This window comes from Bos grunniens, chromosome 2 (genome assembly GCF_055505025.1).
Source record: "Bos grunniens cultivar Pamir isolate PY7600 chromosome 2, Bosgru_T2T1.0, whole genome shotgun sequence".
Taxonomy (NCBI): domain Eukaryota; kingdom Metazoa; phylum Chordata; class Mammalia; order Artiodactyla; family Bovidae; genus Bos; species Bos grunniens.
Window position 1 is genome coordinate 16,876,982 of NC_141166.1, and position 17,355 is coordinate 16,894,336.

At 48.1% G+C, this 17,355-nt stretch overlaps 1 protein-coding gene and 1 pseudogene across 6 annotated transcripts in view; both read right to left on the minus strand.

Moving 5' to 3' along the window:
• The window catches only part of DIS3L2 (DIS3 like 3'-5' exoribonuclease 2), a 356,275-nt gene that overhangs the window by 68,213 nt on the left and 270,707 nt on the right, over window positions 1-17,355 (minus strand). The gene's annotated exons all lie outside the window — the stretch shown is intronic.
• Window positions 5,484-11,650, minus strand: LOC147377665 (ubiquitin-like FUBI-ribosomal protein eS30 fusion protein pseudogene; annotated as a pseudogene). Its single transcript, XR_015149807.1, has 2 exons — window positions 11,614-11,650; window positions 5,484-6,039 (listed from the first exon to the last, which is right to left on the minus strand). The product of XR_015149807.1 is annotated as a ubiquitin-like FUBI-ribosomal protein eS30 fusion protein pseudogene (transcript).

Consider the following 17,355-nt stretch of genomic DNA (forward strand, 5'->3'; position numbering starts at 1 on the left):
GGAGGCACAAGGGAAAAGGGCAGTCCAGGCTGGCAGAGGTGACCGAGTCACACTGACTCTAGCGCTGCTGGAGCTCAGAGAAGGGGCTGGTAGCGTGGCTGCATGGGAGAGAAAAGGCCTTGTGAGTCTGCAGGACACCCTGATTTGAGTGGGAGATTGCAGGGAAGGGGAGGAAACAGGACTTCGGCTCTGTCTGGGCGCAGACCACACAGGTCACATCCATCACTGTGTCCCCAAGAGTCTTCGACAAAGTAGGCACTCAAGAAATAAATGTTGGAAGAATAAGTGATCCAAACTAGAGAAATAAGAGAGAACATTCACTGTGAATACGTACAAGACTGGTCTGACTACGAAGCAGAGGGCACACCTGGGAACAGATCAAATCACGCTGATGATGGTAACAGGATGAACACGCACAGTAAATCCTTCTGTGCTAAACATGTGCACATTAATGCGTCCTCTTAGTGGATCTCTTAACAACCTCAGAGGGTGAGTGCTGTGACCACCCAACTTTATGGCTGGGGACATGGAGGCTCACAGACACTGGGAGGCCTGCCCCAAGTCACGTAATTGCAGCCCTGGGACTTGAGCCCAGGAGCCCTGACTCTCAGCTCAGTCCTTTCCTGTGAGATGACAGAGGCTCAGATCACCTCTGATGGAGGCTGAATCCCGGGCCCTCTTCTTGGTGTAGGTTCTTCTGCTAGGCCACTTGCAGCTTTCTGAGGTGGACTGCCTTCCGAGAGCAGGCAACTTCTGAGCTGAGACCTGGCCTCTTCCCAGGTGCGAGGCTGACGTCCCACTCAGGTGAATTCAACTACACACTTTTCGAGATGACTACAGATTTACTAAAGTAGCAAAAACAGAACAGAGAGGCCCCACCCAGCTTCCACCAAAGGTGACATCTTCTACGATCCTAACACAGTATCAAACCCAGGCAACACGCTGGCATGACATGCGTGTCTAGTTCTATGTCACTTAGTCACGTGTAGATTCGTGTAACTCTCACTGCAGCCTGGATATAGAACTCTTCCTTCACCACTGAGGTCTTCCTTAGACAACCTCCCTGTCCCCCACCATCCCTAAACTCCTGGCAACCACAACTCTGTCCTCCAGTTCTATCATTCCTTCATTTTAAGAATGTTTATAAATGAGGTCACATGGTATTTTAAGATAACCTTTCAAAGTTATCCTATTAGTAGGACTTGATCTATCGTTTAGGTTCACGTGCTGTGTGTGTGTGCTAAGTCGCTTCAGCCGTGTCAGATTCTTTGCAACCCCATGGACTACAGCCTGCCAGGCTCCTCGGTCCATGGGATGCTCTAGGCAAGAATACTGGAGTGGGTTGCCATGCCCTCCTCCAGGGGATCTTCCTGACTCAGGGATCGAACCTGAATCTTTTACATCTCTTGCACCAGCAGATGGGTTCTTTACCACTAGCACCACCTGGGAAGCCCTTAATCCATTGTTTAGGTTGATAAAAGAATATAAAACAAGACATGACGATAAAAATTAAGCAGAATAAGAAATGTTTCTATGACGGTTCTGCCGTTTCTAGCTATGTGACTTTTGACAAGTTAACCAAAAATCTCAGTTTCCTCATCTGTAAAAATGGGTATAAGGTTTAAGGATTAAATGAGGTAACATCTGAAAGCACTTGGCAAATGGCAGGTGCTCAATAAATTCTAGCTGTTTGTTATTATTAATAACAAGTCAAGGAAGCCTCTGTGCTTCTTTATAGAAAGTCAGGCTCTTAACGGTCACAGACGATTAAGGAAATGACCAGCCAGCCCTTAAATGACCCCAGGTTATTCTTCTCATTGCTTCTCAAGACTCCAGTGTGGAAGCTACCCAGGAACGCTTAAAAGGCGCTTCCAGCAGGCATCTTCACGAGCAAACCCTCCTGAGAACAAGCACCCGCTCCCCAGGCCAGAGTCACCAGGGGGCCTAGAATTCCCAAAGTGGGAAAGATGGCCAAGAGCTCTCTGTTTAGCACAGAATGCCTCCCAAGGACAGCCAGGGTTTGTGCAGAGCCCCCCCACCCCACCCCACCCCGCCAGCAGCACAGGGAGCACAGAGGAGAGGACAGTGCCAAAGAGAGGCAGGGGTCAGACGTGTGATTGAATTAGGTGCTGCATGGATACCCCACAAAGCTCAGCATCACTCAAAGGATGGATGTGTGAAGGGTCACAATGGCCCACACTACCCACAAGGTCACCTTTACCATGACTAGCTATGGAAATCTGAAAAAAAAAGAAAAAAAAAAGCTCCCCAAAATCTCATATGCAAAGACTCCATTATTCAGTCGAGAGAGCACTTGACTTCGAGGCTTTGAGTAGCTGGGAACCCAGCACAAATGGCTGGCCATATCTTAAGCAACATGCCCAGGGTTCATTGAAAACGGACAAAAACGGGTATTCAGGATCCTTCATGATTTATTGAAAGTGGCATTGTCTGGGCCTCCGCAGGGCACCAGCAGGGGTGGGGTTGAGGGCGCTCCTCCTGACGGCGGGGTCACCCCATGCGTCTCCTGTTCCCTTGGACTTTTCAACTCCCCTGGACCGCTTTCACTCACTCACTCCTTCTCCTTTGAAGTTAAAGAATACTGCCTCATCTATCACTGACATGTTGGGTTTCAAAAGGACTGAGAGTGAATTCACTTTTTTCAAAAAAACAAAAAACAGATGAGAAGAGCTGGGCTGGGAAGAGAGAAGGTAAGGGGTTGGTGGCAGTGGCGGTCGGAGGCTGAGTCCAGAGGATGGCTGCCCTCCCCCGGCTCCGTGCCTTGGGGAAGCCCTGTCCAGCGCCCTGGCTCGTGGTCAGGGACAGAGGCTTCTGCGCTGTGCCACGTGTCGCTCCTCAACGCTCTGTGCGTCCGCACCACCTCACTAGCTTTATAGCATGTTCCCTGTCCTGCTCACTGCACTTGGGAAGGCACGTGTATTTCTAATGCTTCCAGGAACATGCATAGTTCCCCTGGGGCAGGGTGGTGGAGACGTACCAGGCTTCTGAGGCCGGCTGCCACACGGGTGTCTTTTAACGGGATGGCCACGGTGTACCTCAAGCTCAGAGGGTCCTCAGTCCTACTCTTGGTCCCTCGATGGTGGGGGGACTCTCCCGGGTGGTGCCACAATCAGGCCGCTGCCCAGAGATCCAGGAACATCCATCCAGGTGCCCCTCCCTTTCTTGGGTTCTGATTCCACCTCCTCAGGGTCTTCCTCACCTGTGGCTTCCCTGTGGCTTCCCGTTGGCTGTATGACTGCAGGTTATGGGGTCTCCCTCAGATGACCACTGCAGCCATCCAACTGGCCCTTTCTAATTCATTCTCCACAGAGCTTCCAGAGAGATCTTTCTGAATTCTCCACAGAGCTTCCAGAGAGATCTTTCTGAAAAGAAAGTCCTGTTCTATCATGCCCATATGAGAAATACTTCAGTGGTACCAAGTTGAATTCAAGAAGGAACTCGTATACCAGGGTAGAACAAACAAGATCCTGTGAGACTGACCCTGGTTACACTTCCAATGGGCTTCCCTTGTGACTCAGCTGGTAAAGAATTCGCCTGCAATGCGGAAGACCTGGGTTTGATCTCTGTGTTGGGAAGATACCCTGGAGACAGGAAAGGCTACCCACTCCAGTATTCTGGCCTGGAGAATTCCATGGACTATATAGTCCATGGGGTCGCAAAGAGTTGGACACGACTGAGTGATTTTCGCTTTCACTTTTCACATTTCCAATGGGGCTTCCCAGGTGGCGCTAGTGGTAAAGAACCTGCCTGCCAATGCAGGAGATATGAGAGACAGGTTCGATTAATGGGTCTGGAAGATCCCTTGGAGAAGGGTATGGCAACCCACTCCAGTATTCTTGCCTGGAGAATCCAGTGGACAGAGGAGCCTGGCAGGCTATAGTCAATAGGGTTGCAAAGAGTTGGACACGACTGAAGTGACTTAGCATGCACACACACTTCTAATAGCATTTCCCACTGTCTCTGTGAGTGCTTCCTACGACCCAGCTGGGCCAATGGCCTGCACCTGCCAGAACACTCCAACCCCCACACTGCTCTGCCTGGAAGACCCTTGGAGAAGCCATGGCCAGCCTACTCTTATGTGTTCTCCTTTACTGGGACAGGAATCTTCTCCTGGTTCCCATCAACTTTATTGGCTGGCACATGCTCTGGACTACTGTTTCTTACCTGCCCTGCAGTGACTGACACTAAACTGACAATCAGTGTTGTTTTCTGAATTCTTTTGCTGCAGTGTATTTTCCCATGGATGAAAGATGGCAGGCCTCTGCTCAGCTTGGCTGAAGTCATTCATCTCACAGATTTCTGTCAAATGTTAGCTGCACATCCTTCCTTCCCAGGCAAGCAGTCCTTGGCCTCTCACTCACATCAGGCTTTCTTCCCACCACATTACACCCCAGCTGTTCTGAGGAAAGCCCGACTTCAATGGCAGTCATAACCAGCGAGCTGCCTTGTTGACGATAATTTTTAAAAGCCTCTCTCTCTCGGTTATGAGATTAAAGCATGATCGAGTGAGTCACTGACATGGGTGTTTGCATGTAATCGACAAAGTCCTGTGCTTGGCACCATTCACCGTCCGGACTCTGGGCAGCAGTCAGAGGATTTATCCAGAAAGTTTGGAGGTTTTTCTCTTAGCACCCTAACTCTCCTTTATAAGATGCAACCTTCACTATTATGCCCAGTCTTAAGCCAGAGAAAACTCCTATCTGCTTAACAGCCACTCCTGGGCAGTTTCTGAGGCCCACAACTCCTTTCCAGATGGCTCCTGAAGGGCACCATACCTGGGTAGGCTGCCAGGACTGAATCCATCCCACATCTGCCCAGGGGTGTCTGTCTCTTTAATGGAAATGTTTTCTAAAAGAAAACTTCTGGGGCTAGGAAATAAGTGAGGAACCTAAATGTAAATCTTAAAACTATAAAACTTCAACATAGGAATAAATCTTTGTGACCTGGGGTCAGTCAAAGATTTCCTAGATGTGACACCAAAACACAATCCATTAAAAATTCAGTAAGTTAGACTTTATCAAAATTTAAGACTTTTGCTCTTCAAAAGAGTCTAAAACGATTAAGCGAGAAGGAATAAAGAAACAAGAGAATGAGAAGACAAGACAAAGTCAGGAAGAAAAGATCTCGCAAATCTGATGGAGGATTTATAGCCATAATATAAAAAGAACTCATAAAACTCAGTAATAAGAAACCAAACAATTCAGTTAAGTGGGCAAAAGATACAAAGAGACACATCACCAAAAAAAGAAAATATGCACATGAAAAAGCTCAAGGTCTTTAGTCACTAGGGAAATGCAAATTAAAACCACAATGAAATACCACTACACACCTATTAGCAGGGCTAAAACATACAAACAAACAAAAACCTGGATAATATCAAGTGCTGATAAGCAGGTAAAGAAACTGGAACTATCATACTTTGCTGGTGAGTGGTACAGCCACTCTGGAAAACAGTTTGGCAATTTTTTTTTTGCTTGGGTTAAGTGGCTTTATTACAGAAAGCCAAGATTACAGAGGACTTAGGAGTTAGCATTAGGGCCCTTCTTCTTGCCAAAGGTAGGCACAACACTGACAAAGCACAGGTTGTACTGCACACGCCTCTTGGGCCGGCCTGTTGTCGTCTTCTTTTTCTCTTGCTTGGCCACCTTGGGAGTCTGACCTCTCACTTTCCCAGCATGGTCCAGGGAACCATGGACTTCACCTCCAAGCATGCAATCAGCTACTTCCAGGGTGCTCAGAGCCTCCACCCCACACTGGCCCCCAGAGTAGCCTCATCCTCTAGGGGCATGCCTGCCAGGAGCAGGACTTGATCTTCTGGAGTGACGCCCTCCGACAAGGCTACAGGAGCCTTGATCTGGGCGACCATCTCCTGGCTGGTCACCTCGAGAGTGTATAGCTCCTAGGCGTGGACTAAGAGCTGTGTGTTGGCGACTAGATCATGGACACCACCGCCGCTACCGCAAAGATGGAGTTGAGAAAGGGTAAGCACATCCTCTCTGCCTGCTGCGCGCCACGTCACTGGCAATTTTTTATAAAGTTACACATACACTGACCACATGACCCAGCAAGTCCCACTTTCAAGGTATTTACCCAAGTGAAAACTTAACCATCACACAAAAACCTATAGGCAAATGTTTATGGCAGCATTATTTATAATGGCCCCAAACCGGAAACAACCCAAATATCCTTCAACTGATAAATGGACAAACTGTGGAACATCTATACCATGGAATACTACTCTGCAATTAAAAGGAATGAACACTGATACACACAAAACACAGGGGAGAACCTCAAGGGCGTGATGCTAAGTCAAAGAAGCTCGACTTAAAAGCTACCCACATTCTGATTCTACTTACGTGACATTCTGGAAAAGGTAAAAGTACAGGGAGAGAAAACAGAGGAGTGGTTGCCAGGGTAGGGGAGGGGGCTGACTACAAAGGGGTGTGCGTGAATTTTCTGGGCTGAGGAAACTGTTCTGTGTCTTGGTTGTGGTGTGTGTAGCTTGTTGTTCAGTTGCTAAATCGTGTCTGACTCTTTGCAACTCCATGAACTGCAGCACCCCAGGCTTCCCTGTCCTGCACTATCTCCCTGAGCTTGCTCAAACTCATGTCCATCGAGTCAGTGATGCCATCCAACCGTCTCATCCTCTGTCACCCCCTTCTCCTCTTGCCTTCAATCTTTCCCAGCATCAGGGTCTTTTCCAATGAGCCAGTTCTTCGAATCAGGTGGCCAAAGTATTGGAGCTTCAGCATTAGTCCTTCCAATGAATATTCAGGGTTGATTTCCTTCAGGATGGACTGGTTTGACCTTTCTGTTGTCCAAGAGACCCTCAAGAGCTTCTCCAGCACCACAGTTCAAAAGCATCCTTCTTTATGGTCCAACTCTCACACCCATACATGACTACTGGAAAAACCATAGATTTGACTATACAGACCTTTGTTGGCAAAGTGATGTCTCTGCTTTTCAATACACTATCTAGGTTTGTCACAGCTTTTCTTCCAAGGAGTGTCTTTTAATTTCATGGCTGCAGTCACTGTCCACAATGATTTTGCTTGCAGAACCATATACTAAAAAGAGTAAATTTTACTGTATATAAATTATTACCTTACTTGGGGAAAAAAGAGTAATTCTGGCTAAAATTGTGGCTTTTGTGTCTAGGGTTTAGGAGAGTAGTGATAGCAGAAGGAAGCTTCTTCATTTCATAGAAAGACTCAAGAGTGGATTGAACCCACAAGCGGTTAACACAAAGGCAAGCCAAAATGATAATAAAATACCATTTCCAAGCTACCATATTAACAAAGGTTAAATAAAACCCACAAACTCTCAATTTGGTGAGAGGCAGGGACAATGTGCTATTGTTTCCTGCCGGGGAAAGATCTAAATTAGTCTAACCTCTCTGGAAAATCATCCTATGGCTTGTGTCAAAAGCTCTAAAAAAAACGTGCACGCTGTAGGATACCTAGAAACATGTTATTAGTAGGTGACGGCTATTTGGGGCTTACTTGTTTTTTGCTTTTGTTTTGGCGTTTACTTGCTAATTTAAAATTTTCATAGCGCAAATGTGTTACTTTTATAATACAATCATAAAAGTTAATAAAAAGATAAAGTATCACAGAAAAATAGCTACTCTCCTTTAATCTGGTCATTCTAAGTATATATTCCCAAGGAAATAATCCAAAACAACTGTGATTAACAATGCATAAGAATATTAATTGGAGTGTTATTTATAATAACACTAACAGTAACAGCATTAGGAAGGGTTATGTAAACGGTGGTATGTCTGTACCAAGGGAACGTTTGAGTGATGGGAGGTGGGGGGTGACGTGTGACTTTCCTTCCTTCCTCGCTCACAAATCTTGCCAGCTCTCCCTGTGATTCCAGCATCAGTACTGGCTCTTGAGTGCTTCAGGATACCCCCAGTCTCACCTCCTACTGCAGTGTTCCCTTCACACACCCAACCTAACCGGACCACTCACACCAAGCAGTGGGAGCCCAGCCTTCCTCACCCCTGCACCTTTGCTTCATGTCCTTTCTCAGCATCCCGGCACACGGCTAACATCCATTTGCTGTTATGTGTCAGGGACCATTCTAAGTGTTTTATGACCACAAGTTATTTAATCTAACAACATCCTCGTAGCATAGCTATTACATGTGGGGTGGGGTTTGGGGAGGGGGGGGTGTCACAACTCCAGGAAGCAATTAAGTCATTTCTAATTTACTTTCAGCATTTCTAGCATTTTCTTATAGCAAACTGCTAGTTTTTATTTTGTACAGGAGAAAACTCTTAAAAAACAGAATGACCTTGTTTTAAAGTGGTCCCTTCAAATCACAGCTAAAGTCCTCAGGCAAAATACCACGGCAGCCACTTCCACACTCAGCCCGAACCAACCTGCCCTGTGCACCTGCTTGTTCTGTCTGTGTTCCTGTTCCCTCCGTGAAACATTAAGCTACTCTGAGAGCTGGGGCCACATTCTAATCTCTTGGTCCCAGTATCCAGCACAGTACTCTCCAACTGGTAGACATGTTTTAATATGAGAAATTAAAAACAGAAGTCAAAAGGGATGGTCTAAAGTTATAAAATACTTTTAAAGCTCTTAAGTTCTCTTTGGTTAAAGACGTCTGTCGTGTGCCATTTAAAACAGGAACAGGAGCAGTTACAGAATGCAGCAACTGGGTTACAATAATGCCATTCTTGAAAAACGTGGGAATTTCCTGAGGAATAACAAACAGGATTATATTTTCAAGTTCTAGACTGTAAAACGGGCACCGTGTCCTGGAGCACCATTGACCACGGGTACATTGACCACAGGGGCACTTCGAGTGCTAGGAACACCTTGCGGCCTGCCTCTTCCATACCAACGCTGCAGATTTATGGCGAGCGAGAAGTGTCAGCGAGGTATCTGCCTTCTGCGGCGAGGGAGGGGAAGGGAATAAAGAGACAAGACGACAGGGTGACATGAATGAAGACCTAGGGTGCACTGCATCAGGCACCGAGAGGGGAGATGAGGAAGGAGGTCGAGAGACATGGATGGAGGAGGAAGCGGCCTCTCTGAAGCGGGCTTCTGGAGGAAGTGGGGTGCAGGGGAGCTGGGGGAAGTGAGTAGAGGCCTGGGCTATGCAAAGGCAGGGAAGGATGAGTGAGTAAGGGAGACAGCTGGGTGGGAAACGGGGAATTGACTGCTGAGGGCCTCCAAAGCCAGGGGATGTGTGGATCTGATGGAACTCTCCAGCAGCTCTCAAAGGCTGGTCTAAGATCTACAACACGAGAGGAAGGTTTTCCATGAAGCTCAACCAGGTCAATGGAAGAGACTGCCCTGAGCTGTGAAATGAAGTCTTCCTTTGTACTGGTGCTAAATTGTTTCATTTATAAAATCGTGGAGGTGGTAGACAGCTGCTGGCTTTTAAAGAAAACGCTCTCGTTTGGCAAATTGTAACCCCCAAATCCTATTTCTCATCCCAGAATATTAACGAAAATCTCACTACCCGTGAAATCTGCTGGAGGAGACAGCAGGTTCTTGAGTGACAGGTGAACGCGGCATTGGGGGAGCGGGGTCTGGCAGAGGGGTTCAGCACAGATGGCTGACCGAACAGCAGCAGCGGAGCCCCCAGCTCACAGAACCACGGAAATCGAAATCAACTGGGCCTGCCCCAAGAAGCAGTCATGGTTGAAATCTAAGGATCAGCTGCAAGGGCTCCCTTTCCCCAGTGCAGGTTTTACTAACGTCAAAGGATTCCATGCCTCTTACGGAGCTGTTTGGCTCATGTTCGAGTGACGTGGGATTTGACATGGGGGCAGAAGGAGGACGTGCAGAGTGTCCTGTGAATAGAAGGGGAGAGTCCAAGAGCTTCCTCATTGTGAGCACAATTACCCAAAAGCCAGGGTCCTGGGAGAGCCAAATCCGTTCTGTCTGTCAAGGCCACTAACCTGCAAGGCTCGCGTCTCAGAGAGAATCGGCCACCGCCCTGCTCGACCCCCAGAAGTTTCTCATGTATCGTTTGGTTGGGGTGAGAGCCCACTATCTCACTTCACTGCCCCCTGGAGATGCTATGGACTTAGGTGTGAATCATCTGGGCACACTCTCAACCCCAGCTGTGATGTGAGTTCTCTTCTCAGAAAGCCCAGCAGCAACTAACACAACCCCTGTCTTGTGGAAATCATTTCCATTAAAAGCGAAACCAGGCTCTGATCAGAATTCATGGAGGAAGTGTTAGGCTGGGGATCCCACCGTGGGGTAAGAATCATTTCCATCTCACCAGGGAGATGGGGGATGACAGCTGGTATTAGCTCAACCCAGGAAGGACGCTTTTCGAGAGGCAGGTGCAGGTGGGAGGGATTGGGTGCCTGGCCCACCTTTCTAGGCTGGCAAATCACGTTGCGGACAAGCCTGAGCATCTCCATCTCCAGACTGGCACGCTGGGAGCCTCTGTGCCTTCCCCTGAGAGCCACTCTGCCAGGCTCCCTGAGGGCACAGAGGGCTGAGGATGCAGAGGTGCACACAGAAGTGCTCAGGAAGCCTTAGAAGCATTGCCAGCCCCCTGGGGAGCTAAAGCTTCCTGGCTCCTCATACCTGTCCAGGCAGCTCCTCCATGAGAAAGGCCTCATTACACCCTGTCCTAAACCCTGTATGCCCTGGCAAGTAGTCAAACACCCAAGCCTTTTATTCAAAACAGGAGGAAGCCTCTCTGATTCATAACGTGTGTTTGCTTCTCTTACATAAGCACACCTCTCTTCCAGAGCTAGTCCCTCTCCCAGATCATAACTACCATTGTTTTTTTTCAAAAAGACCAGTGTGTATAGAGATGCTTAGAGACCTTGAAACACCCTTAAAAACAAGCACTGGGCAGCGGCTAGAGACATAAAGATGAACAGATGCTGTCCTTAGCCCGAGGGAACTCATAGTTTCAGAGAAGGAGACAGGGAAGCGAATGGAAAATGTGAAAACGTGAAAGCAATGTGAAAACATGATCCAGACAGGTGTTGGGTGTAAATAAGATGCTCTGGGAGCCCTAAGCGGGAGGGCAGGAGGGGCTGGCCAAGGCTAGCTTCTCTGCAGCAGGATTTGGAGTTTCAGTTTTCAGCTGCCTGAAAACTTAAGACAGGTCTATAGGGGTGGACGGAGAAGGCAATGGCAACCTACTCCAGTACTCATGCCTGGAAAATCCCATGGACGGATGAGCCTGGTAGGCTGCAATCCATGGAGTCACTAGGAGTCGGACATGACTGAGCGACTTCACTTTCACTTTTCACCTTCATGCACTGGAGAAGGAAATGGCAACCCACTCCAGTGTTCTTGCCTGGAGAATCCCAGGGATGGGGGAGCCTGGTGGGCTGCCGTCTCTGGGGTCACACAGAGTCGGACATGACTAAAATGACTTAGCAGCAGCAGCATAGGGGTGAAGGTCCTCCCTTCTGTAAGAGATGAGCCGGGATAACAGGCAAGCAGAAAGAGCCAGAGGGCAAGTTGAAAAGCTTCTAGAGGTTGAGTGGGAGCCATGTTTACTTTCTGAAGTTATATAAACACCAGTCTTCAGCCTTCTGCTGAGGATGCGTCCTAGCTATTCTGACCAAGAGCTGAAGCATCAGCTACTTACCGGTGCTCAATGGAGGGTGCCGAGCCGCAAAGGCCATCCCAGCACTCGGTGCCCAGCTCCCTGTCTGAAGAGCATACACCCCTCCTCCCTCGAGTCGCCCCATCAGAGTTTCCTTTTACAGCATTAACTTCTGAGCTGTTCCAAATGCCTAAAGTGGCTCAGGCTGCCTTTCTCTAATCCAAACTTCACCAGTAATAGTTGGGCGATTTTGATCTCAATCTGACTTGTGTGTCTATTTCTCAGTGGGTCCAGAACTCAGATGGGAGAGGAGTGTGATGGAACACATCCCTTGAATCTCGATGGAGTGGGCATTGGCTGGCCCTCAGCTCTTCTTCACCAAGCATGCCTTTCACTCTGATCATCTTGTGATTCTGGACTGCCCTTCCCAAGCAGCCTGCTTTCACTAACTCCATCTACCTAAGAACCATGAGGCTGGGTATTCCTTTAGCCCTGTGTCAGCTTACTATGCCCTTGCTTTTATCTTACTGAAGTTTCTCATAAGCACATAGAAAGTGAAAGTCGCTTAGTCGTATGCAACTCTTTATGACCCCATGGATGATACAGTCTATGGAATTCTCTAGGCCAGAATACTGTAGTGGGTAGCCTATCCCCTCTCCAGCGGATCTTCCCAACCCAGGAATTGAACCAGGTTCTCCTGCACTGCAGGCAGATTCTTTACCAACTGAGCTACCAGGGAAGTCAACTTACTACGCCCTTGCTTTTATCTTGCTGAAGATTCTTGTAAGTGCAGAGCTCTTCACAAATTCAGCTCTTCACAAATTCACTAAACACCTCTAGGGTAGAAGAAAGTTTGTCTTCCACAGCCCTCAGGCTCCTGTGTAGGACTAGAAGCGGTAGTTGTAACACAATAGGAGCCCAAGAAACATCTGTCCAGTGAGGGCTAGAAATCATGTCTGAGTCTGTATTTTTAACAACTTCCAGAATACTACTCCCTGCATTCCTTCTAATTTTTGAAAATTATGAGTAAATGACTATGTGACATGCCTAAAGGGAGGGTGAGCACATGAAAGTTTAGGGTTATAATAACAAGCTGCTCAGCAGACCTACTCCAACACTTAATGATATGCGTTAGTTTTTATGTGTATGCTAACAAGACATAAACAGTGATCAGCTCACACAAGTGGGTGTAATTAGTGTTGTTTATATACAACCAGGTCAAGTTTTCAAGTCTCATCCATGCCTTGGGATGCATAAATGTGGACTGTTTTCCCTGATTCCACATGAAATTAAAGTGTGATCGCTAAGTCACTCTCTCCCTCAAAGGAAGGACTGCAACACCCTCTGACTGGGAAGTCCTGTGCCCCATGCCCCCCGAGAGCTGGAGCCCGAGGCTATTCCCTCCCCAACCTCACTCCCGGAGCCTCTCAAGAGAGCACAGACCCTGGGCTGTGGATTTACTTATAAATGAGATGTACACATGGAAATGAAAATCCTGCTTATATGATTATCATGAAGCTGGTAAATGGAAAAAAGAGGGGGAAATCTGACAGGGTGATAAATACTCTTCAAGCCTCCCTGGTTCTAGAACGATCTCCATGGCTTGTCCACATTCAACCAGAACCCTGAACCTCTAGTAGAAGCCTCCTGTGCTGTTTATCACTACCCGAAAGAGAAGGGTAGCGATTCTTATGGTGGCAGAGATGACATGGCTCCCATATGGCTACCTCTAGGTGAGCCCGACCGATTGACCGACCGACCTCCAGACCTCTATGCCCACATGCTTATTCCACATCTCGACCTGTTCTGTCTCCAGGTGGCCCCTCAAACTCAACTCTCCTCTCCAAAGGTACTCAGGTACTTCTCAGCTCTCCTAATCTAAGGTACGTCCTTGTCAGTTGTAGTACTGCATCAATGCACGTGCCCGAACCTGAAGCCTGAGTCCCTGATTCAACTCTCCTCCCTTGGACTTCCCTGGTGGCTCAGTAGTAAAGAATCTGCCTGCCAGTATAGGAGACACAGGTTCAACCCCTGGTCTGGGAAGATTCCACATGCCTCAGAGCAACTAGGCCTGTGCACCACAACTACTGAGCCTGTGCTCTGGAGCCTGGGAACCACACAACTTCTGAGCCCACACGCCCTAGAGCCTGCGCTCTGATAGAAAAGCAGCCCCAGCTCTCGTCGCAACTAGAGAAAAGCCTCGATAGCAAAGAAGATGCAGCAGAGCCAAAAAACAAAACAAAACACGTCTCCTCCCTCAGCACCCGCGCCCCTTCCTTCCACATCTAATTAGGACAAGGCTTGCCAATTTGTCAAGGCTTGCCAATCTTCCTTCCTCTCTTGATCTGTAATTTTCTACCTCCCCACATTCTCAATCTCAGGTCTAGCCCTCATCATTCCTCTCCTGAAATATAAGCTTTCTTTTTTATTTCTTCTCTTTCAGTCCACTCTCCATGAGGCAGCCAGTAAGCTCTTCTAGAACACAGTTCCGTTCATGTCCCTTCTGTGTCTGAAATGGTCCCACGGCTCCCATGCCCGCTCCTGCAGAATTCGAGCCTGGCCCCTGCCCTCTCCCATAGCTGTCCTCTCTCATCACACTCCACGATCTGGAACAATTGGACGCTGTCCAAAGGTGCCGTCTCGCACCTCTTCCATGCCTGCAATAGCAGTTTGCCTGAAACGCACCCCCCTTGCATCCAGAGCCTGGCTTGCCCCTCAAGCTTTTTAAAGTCTTGCTGTGCACACCATCCCTGCTGGGACGTCATCCTGGATCCCGAGACGGGGCCCGTCCTCTCGCATGCGGTCTCATGCCCCCTGGGACGGCTCTGCACTGTGCGTTTACTGTGTGGTCTGCTGGTTCCTGCACTGCACGGGAAACTTGAGAACGGGGACTGTTCGTTTCCAGCACCCACCACATACCTGCTTTCTGTACTTAGTAAACATCTCCTGAAGACAGGCTGAATAGAGGACCCTGTGACTAAGAAAATACAGACCAAGGCTCCCAACACATCCAGCCGCCTGATCAACAGCTGTCTCTTGTGTGTAAGTGAGGACATAAGGAACAAGACAGGAAGAGCCAGGCAGGATGGTTATGTCTATCCTCCTTGTTGTTGCTCAGCTGCTACGTCGTGTGTGACTCTTCATGATCCCATTGGCTGCAGGTTCCCCTAGCCTCCACTATCTCCCGCAGTTGGCTTTTATTCACTTCCATTGAGTCAGGATGCTTCTAACCATCTCATCCTCTGCTGCCTCCTTCTCCTTCTCTCTTCAATCTTTCCCAGCATCAGGGTATTTTCCAATAAGTGGGCTCTTTGCATCGGGTGGCCAAAGTATCAAAGCTTCTGCATCAGTTTTTCCAGTGAATACTCAGGGCTGATTTCCTTTAGGGCTGACTGGTTTGATCTCCTTGTTGTCCAAGGGACTCTCAAGATTCTTCTCCAACACCACAGTTCAAAAGCATCAATTCTATGGCACTCAGCTTTCTTTATGGTCCAACTCTCACACCCGTACATCACTACTGGAAAAACTATAGCTTTGACTAGATGGACCTTTGTTGGCAATGTGATGTCTCTGCTTTTTAATATATTGTCTAGGTTTGTCAGGAGAAGGCAATGGCACCCCACTCCAGTACTCTTGCCTGGAAAATCCCATGGACGGAGGAGCCTGGTAGGCTGCAGTCCGTGGGGTCACTAGGAGTCGGACAGGACTGAGTGACTTCACTTTCACTTTTCACTTTCCTGAATTGGAGAAATAAATGGCAACCCACTCCAGTGTTCTTGCCTGGAGAATGTCAGGGACGGTGGAGCCTGATGGGCTGCCATCTATGGGGTCGCACAGGGTCGGACACGACTGAAGCGACTTAGCAGCAGCAGCAGCAGGTCTGTCATAGATTTCCTTCCAAGGGGCAAGCGTCTTTGAATTTTCCATCCTCCTTGCTGCTGCTGCTAAGTCGCTTCAGTCGTGTCTGACCCTGTGCGACCCCATAGACGGCAGCCCACCAGGCTCCCCATCCCCAGGATTCTCCAGGCAAGAACACTGGAGTGGGTTGCCATTTCCTTCTCCTTTTCTGGAACGTATTATCACACTGTACAAAAATTAAACAGCAGAAAGCTGGAATGCTCATTTCTTAAGAACAACCATATTACAGAGAAGGAACAGAAACATGCTTAACGGTAGTTTTAAATGCATAATTCAACAAAATACACTGCTGCATACAGCAGCAGGGGTAGGGTTGGGGAAGAAACGCCACTGAGCTTGCTCAGAGTCAAGCTTCACTCTGACAGTTGCCACTTCGGCACACCCTACCAGACGGTGGAGCCAGCGTCTCTGCACATGGGCTCAGGAAGGCGGGGTGGGTGGGATGAGATCTGACTGTGAGAGGCTGCCAAGCTTGTAGAGGTGGGAAATTAAGAACCACTGCTCTTTCTGCTTCAGGCTAATGAAAGCTACCCGACTGAAAACAGGGTAAGGGGACTGGGGCTACACAGATCCGTTCCTTTAGGCCTCCAACTGGACCTGCCAAGCATGGTACTAATCAAAGGAATAATTTGCTTAATTGCATGGAACCATCCCGAGAGGTAACTTAGCACAAGCGCTCTCCAGGACCCAGCCCAGTTTCCCAGTGCAGTGGTGACGTGCTGCTGAAAGCTGACTGAGGAGAGAGCTGGATTTCATTTAGGCAGGGCTCAGCATATTATGGACCAGAGGTCAACTGTGGCCTACCACCTACTTTCTGCATGGCTCATGAGCTAGGAATGGTTTTTACATTTTTAAATGATTCAGAAATAATCAAAGGAAGAATACTATGTTTTGACATGAAAATTATATGAAATCCAAACTTCTTAGTGTCCTTATAGCTGTATTGGAACACAGCTGTGCTCATCTGTTTGTTTGTCCCTGGCTGTTTTCACACCATGGCAGCAGGGCTGAGTAGCTGAGACAGAGACCAGATGGCCCAGTTCAGTTCAGTCGCTCAGTCGTGTCTGACTCTTTGCGACCCCATAAATCACAGCACGCCAAGCCTCCCTGTCTATCACCAACTCCTGGAGTTCACTCAAACTCACGTCCATCGAGTCAGTGATGCCATCCAGCCATCTCATCCTCTGTCATCCCCTTCTCCTCCTGCCCCCAATCCCTCCCAGCATCAGAGTCTTTTCCAATGAGTCAACTCTTTGCATGAGGTGGCCAAAGTACTGGAGTTTCAGATTTAGCATCATTCCTTCCAAAGAAATCCCAGGGCTGATCTCCTTCAGAATGGACTGGTTGGATCTCCTTGCAGTCCAAGGGACTCCCAAGAGTCTTCTCCAGCACCACAGTTCAAAAGCATCAATTCTTCGGTGCTCAGCCTTCTTCACAGTCCAACTCACATCCATACATGACCACAGGAAAAACCATAGCCTTGACTAGATGGACCTTTGTTGGCAAAGTAATGTCTCTGCTTTTGAATATGCTATCTAGGTTGGTCATAACTTTCCTTCCAAGGAGTAAGTGTCTTTTAATTTCATGGCTGCAGTCACCATCTGCAGTGATTTTGGAGCCCAAAACAATAAAGTCTGACACTGTTTCCCCATCTAGTTGCCATGAAGTGATGGGACCGGATGCCATGATCTTTGTTTTCTGAATGTTGAGCTTTAAGCCAATTTTTTCACTCTCCTCTTTCACTTTCATCAAGAGGCTTTTCAGTTCCTCTTCACTTTCTGCCATAAGGGTGGTGTCATCTGCATATCTGAGGTTATTGAGATTTCTCCCAGCAATCTTGATTCCAGCTTGTGCTTCTTCCAGTCC